This window comes from Humulus lupulus, chromosome 5 (genome assembly GCF_963169125.1).
Source record: "Humulus lupulus chromosome 5, drHumLupu1.1, whole genome shotgun sequence".
Classification (NCBI taxonomy): domain Eukaryota; kingdom Viridiplantae; phylum Streptophyta; class Magnoliopsida; order Rosales; family Cannabaceae; genus Humulus; species Humulus lupulus.
In genome coordinates this window covers 142,052,266-142,058,755 of record NC_084797.1, presented here as the reverse complement: position 1 = coordinate 142,058,755, position 6,490 = coordinate 142,052,266, and the positions used below count along the sequence as shown (strand labels likewise).

The 6,490-nt window shown below is 29.9% G+C and overlaps 1 long non-coding RNA gene across 1 annotated transcript; it reads left to right on the top strand.

Moving 5' to 3' along the window:
- Positions 1-321: 321 nt before the first annotated feature.
- LOC133777706 (uncharacterized) lies at positions 322-5,665 on the top strand. The gene is made up of 2 exons (XR_009868780.1): positions 322-820; positions 5,035-5,665. It is a non-coding gene; the product is annotated as an uncharacterized LOC133777706 (long non-coding RNA).
- The last annotated feature ends 825 nt before the right edge of the window (positions 5,666-6,490 follow it).

The window sequence follows — 6,490 nt, the reverse complement described above, 5'->3', positions numbered from 1 at the left end:
GGTCGTGAGTCGACCAGTCCTCTATAAATGTCTAGTCACGTGTCCTTCATATGCCTTATATTTGTGCCACGTCATCATGCTAAATTTTTGAGAAACAAATAATAATAATAATTCGACTTTCCAACCCCATCTTTAATATTAAAAATATGTTTTATGTTTTATTAAAATAGGTGTTTTAATTTTAATTTTAATTTTTAAAATCAATTTAGTAAAAAAAAGACAAATTGGATCAATTATAAATATAATTTTAATCAATTAATAATTTTAAAAATATTTAGGACCAATTGATCATTTAAATAAGTCTCCCACTAAAAACTATTTTCTTCTGAATGCATCATTCCTTGGCATCACTAGCTCTGGAACCTTCACCGTTCCTATTGTCTATCACCGTTCACTAGCTCTGGCATCAATACTCAGTCCCGTTTCACTATTCTACTGATTCCGATCATTTGTTTTGGTGTTGATCCAGGTCTGTTGTCCGTCCAAGTTGGTATTGTGGCGGTAGTTTAATTCCTGAAACATCTGCACATATTAATTTCTATGCTATAATCTCTTTCCTTATCATTTATTGCTTAGATTTTCTATCAATCTAGGGTTTTCTTCTATCCTTCTCTTTCCAATTATCTTTGTTCACAGATCTTCTTCTTTCCTTCTTTTTCCAATTATCTCTGATTTCTTTCTCTTCTAGACTTTTTTAAACTGCCTTTTTGCAATTTCTATGTTTTTGTTGATGATTGTGCCTAGATTTAGGATTATAGTCTGGAGATTTGAAGCACGCTGGTTATCATTACCAATTTCTTTATATTGCCCCGATGAGAAGGTATGTTTCCCAAACCCTAACTCATTTCATATGGGTCTTGTTAAGATCTTTACTGCATTTTCTCTTTGTTTATACTACTTATGTTACCTTTGTATTTCGTAGTCCTAAGTTTAAAATGGATGAAATCGTTAGTTCTATGTCTAATGTTCTTAAGCTTACAAAAGAAGAAAACATTGTCCATTAGTTGAATCATCTGAAAACTATGTTGTTCCTGATAGTTCCTTTTACCTAGTGTTTAAGGTTCTTACCACTAAATCCTTTAAAAAAGAAGTCATGAAAGAAAACCCTTCTTGAAGTATGGCCAACTCGTCTCACTGTGAATGTTACTGATCATTCCCCAGGCCTTTTCTTGGCTCAATTTGGTTGTGAGGGAGATAGGAAAAGAGTGTTAGAGGGAAAGCCATGGCACTATAATCGAAGTTTGCTTCTTTTTGGCATTCTTGATTGTCTATACAACATAGAAATCTCTCTGTTGCATTTCGTTCCACTTTGGGTTCAAGCTCACTCATTCCCTTTTGGTAGAAGGTCTTCGGATCTTTGAAAGCTAATTGGTGCTGCCATAGGAGATCTTATTGATGTAGACTTGTCTACTCCGTTTGAGAATTCTGGTGCATTTCTTAGGATCAAAATTCTTTTAGGTGTCAACTAACCGATTATTAGGGGCATCTCAGTTTCATTTCCTAGATTGTTAGCCCCAAAATGGTTAGATCTTAAATATGAGAGGCTCCCTGACTATTGTTATCACTGTGGCATGCTCGATCATGTTTATACTCATTGCCTCAAATATCTCCAGAAATCTGATCAGTATATGATTAAACCTGAGTTACCATACCAATTCTCACTCAGAGCCACTGCCAAATCTTCACTTAAACCAGTCCCTTTAGCATTCCATCTTCCATCACTATTCAAGAGGTTACCTCTACCATTCGTGAAAAGGGGTCTTCATCCTATGAGGCGGATAGTTCATCATCGAAACAGGATGTGGTTTTATAATACATGGTTAGTCACCCTGTTGAAATTCCTCAAACCGTTAGTAAGCCCATGACTTTTTTAAAACCTTTGCCCAATATCCCTAACCCTGCTGTCATGATCCCTTTCCCTATTAATCCTAACTACAACACTGAGTCCACTGTGATGTCCTCTATTGGAAACTAGGTTGCTTCCATGATGATGGAAGTCACCTCTATCCCTATTATGGCGAATGTTGTTATATCTGAAGTCGTTACTGTGACAGATGGAGAATTTTTTGTTGGAAAAACAATCAGAGTGCGCAACAAAATGGGCGTGTTGGACCTAGTGTATATAACACAAATTTTTTTCGTCTTTTATATAAATAATTTATATGTTCAAGAAAACATCCAGACAGAAACATTAATATACAATATTATGATACACATATTTATATATATCATATACATATAAACACAAATAGTCAAGAACGAAAGTATTTACCACTTAAAGCCTATCGAGTGTTATTGAGTCTTTTCGTATAAATATATATATATATATATCGATCTTTTTATCCAATGCTTTGAGTACTCGATTTTCCAGATTATTCTCTACACCTCAAGATATGTGTGGGCACATATAGAACATGAGCTTGTAATTTAGGAATTACAAGTATATCTCAACACATGAGAACTTGGATTATGACCTGAGAAATGTTAGAATAAAAGATGAAGATGACAATTTTTTGTCTGACAAATTCCGAAATTTTTCTTCTTACGGACTTGTTTGTGTGTATTTTCCTTCTTGTTATTCTATATTATATATGGAGAGATTATGCATTATTTTATTATTCCTAATAATAATAGTAATATAATAATAATAATATCGTAATGATGGTAGAAATTGATTTAGGTAAATATCTAACTTACCAAATTTGAAAATATCTATTTTCAAATTATTAATTAATTAAATAAAGAAAATAAAAACAACATAGATACATTATCCGTATACTACTACACGCGCATGGCACGGTTCCTGGACTGTGTCATGCGTGAATCGTTGTATTCTCTTTCAGCATATTGCATTTTTCTTTTATTTATTTAATTAAAATTAATCTTTCCAAAAATTATGGTGTTACCTTTTTAAGGAAAAAGATCACAATCATATTTCAAAATTTAAATGCATGGCACAGTTCCCTGGATTGTCATGCGTGAATAGTTGTATTCCTTTCAGGCATATTGTATTATTTATTTATTTAATTAAAATCAATCATTTAACAAAATATAGTATTATCTTTTTAAGGAAAAATATTACAACCATATTTTAAAATTTAAATTTTAAATTCAAAATTCAAATTGATATTTCAAAATTTAAATTTTAAATTCAAAATTCAAATTGATGATCATCATTATCCATCTTTTAAAATTCAATAAATTAAAAAATATTTTTAACTTACTAATTTTATTTTCTTCTATTCAAATAAAATAATTAATTTAAAAAATTAATTAATTTATTTATATATATATTTTGAAATTATATATTTAAATTAATGAACATATTTTTGAAAATTTAATAATTAATTCCAAATTAATTATTCCATCTCAATTATCATATAATTATATACACGATTCGAAGAATAAAATTCTTCTCAAATTTCAAAATTACAGTTTTACTCTACATTGATATGGTTTTGATAGAGTCACCTTGGGACCTATGGACTTATAATATCAAGCACCAATAAATATTATATTATTAATCAAAATTCTTTGATTCAATTATCATATTTATTAATCTCATAATTACTACACTATAAATATGAGATTGAACTCTTGATAATTATAGACATATTTACAGAGTATTTTATTAAAGAATAAAGTGGTTATTGATATAATCATTACATACAACATTAATTCTCTATTAATAGGTCATAGGGAATAAAATTATCGTTTTACCCTTTTAACTATATTTTGTTCTTAGAGTACAATTGATTTTACTAGTGAAGGTTGTGTCACAATAAGTTTGTGACGTGAGCGCTCATAATCTTTTTAGTTCCAAAAGTCAACCCAATAGGAAAACATTATTCGATCTATAAGAAAGTATAAATTTCATATCTGCTAAACTATGACTCTACATATATGTCATTGAGTCTCCAAAACAATTGTTATTAGCTTGATCATTCTGACAAACCTTAACGCATGAATCAAATGATCAAATGACATATATAGAAGTTCATAGTGAGCTCAGGATTTTTGACAATGTGATAATTGCTAAAGAACTTGTTCATAATATTAAAAATAAAAAATATGGTTCATTAGGTTGGGTAGCTATCAAGTTAGACATGCCTAAGGTGTTTGATAGGGTAGAATGGGAGTCTTTAAAATAGGTGATGGTGCATTTTAATGTTCCCAAAATTTTGCATCTTTAGTTATGCAATGTCTTACTTTTGTGATTATTAAATTTTGCATAAATGGTAAAGTTTGTGGGCATGTTGTCCCCACTAGAGGGATTCGTCAAGGTGATCTGTTATCACCTTATCATTTACTTTTGTGCCCCGAAGGGCTTTCCTCTGCCCTGAGGTTAAAAGAGAATCTTGGGTTACTGAATAGTATTAAAATTTCACAAAATGCACCTGCTATTTCTCATTTACTCTTTCTGAATGATAGTTTACTTTTTTGTACTGTAATTATTGATTCTTGTAGTGCTATTAAAGATGCTTTAGATATTTATAATAAAGCTTTTGGTCAATTAGTTAATTTTACTAAATCTTCTGCCATTTTTTCTCCAAACACAAATGTTTCTGATTCTTCTATGTTTCTAGAGCTCTTAGGTCTTGAGAATAAACCGTTTATTAGTAAATATTTAGGCCTTCCTCATTGCTTTAATAGATCTAAAATGTTTTCGTTTGATTTTTTAGTTGATAAGGTCAAAACTTTTGTACACTCTTGGAATAATAAATGTTTCTCTAGGGTCGGTAGAGAAGTTTTACTTCAGGCAATTATTCAGGCTATACCTTCTGCCTTCTTATGCAATGTCATGTTTTAGGATTCCTGTAAACATTTGTAATAAAATAGAATCTTTAATGCCTAAGTTTAGGTGGGGCTCAACAGGATTTTGGAATTATGGGTGATTAGTGCTTAAAAATATCATTTTATTAGATTTTAAAATCTAAAATTAATTAAGTTTTAGTTAATATTTTCATGGATTTATTGTAATATATTTTATATTTGAAAATATTAATTTTGATTTAATTTATGTTTAATTTTCAGGAAATAAAATGTATTTTTGACACAAACAAAAAAAAGAAGAAAGAAAGAAATATAATTGAAAAAAATAATGATAAAGTGGTATTTTTAAAGGAGAAATAGGGCCAAAACTAGGCCCAAAAAGGAGCCTAGCCGCCAGCCAAGCTGCTAGCCGCGCCTGACATGATCTGCCACCTGTCCCACTCCTCGCCAGTCTGCTCCCCACGCGCCCAACAAAGAAGCCTGCCGCACCTGACGCCGCCTGCCACGTTCTGCCACACCAGCTACTGAGCCAATATGCTTCCGCCACGTGCCTCCTTGTCTCCCACGGCTCAACAACACTTTCCCCACTTTGCTCCAATTTTGCAACTATTTCCCCCACTATTTTGTACACGGGTTTATACATTTTGGGTCTTATTTTCCACTATAAATAGAGAACCAAATGGAGTAAAAAACTAATCAGATTGGGAAATTAAAAGTGGAGAGTATAGTGAGAGAAATTTTTTTTTTTTTTATTTGTCTTTCATCTTTTTTATATTACTTTGAGTGAAAACAATGCTTATTTTAGGCTAAATTCTCCTGTGGAAAAGTTAGAGTGAAATTCATGTTTCACTTTATATTTTTAATATATTGATTTTTTATTTTGTTCTTCATTTCTATATATTTGTTACAATTAAATTTATTTTCTTCTAATTTTTATTCTAAATTTATTAATGTCTTTTACATAAGTCTAGTCATGCTCTTCTTATGTAATTTAAGCTTTTAATTTAATTTAGAATATTTGTTATATTATATGTTTTTTACTTCATTCTGCCATTTGTATTTTGTCGCTCTAAGGTATATAATATGATAGGTTTTTAAAATTAGAAGTTAGTATAATTTAATTAAAGAACATATTTTAAGGTGAGCTTTATTATATATATTTTCCAACTATAATTAATGGTGTAGAATTATAGTTGAGTATAATGAATCAATTTTATTAAAATATATATATGTTTGCATGAATGTAACTTAGGCCTTCCATATTTTCTTTTTGATTCTAATTCCTCGATTTTATTTATTTAATATTTATATTCTTTTTCAAAGTTACATTATTTCAAAGTTTATTATTTCTGATTTATTAATCTTTCTTTTTACTTGTATTTTACCTCTTTGTGGATACGACATAGCCCGATTACTACTGCGACCGCTTATGAGTTTATTGGGCGATATCAATGGGTAATCTTGAAATATTAGAAATTTGGACACACGGAGGGTACCAAAGTATGTAAGATTTGCAAATAAATGGTATCGGTTGATAATTATAAAAAACATACGGTACCAAATTTGTATTTTTATAAAACACAAAGTATCAAATGAATATTGACCCTTAATTTGTTTACAACAAAATAAATACTAAATATCATCGAGACAATTAAATTTGATATAACTAAATGCATTGATATGCATGCTCACACACATATATATATATATATATATA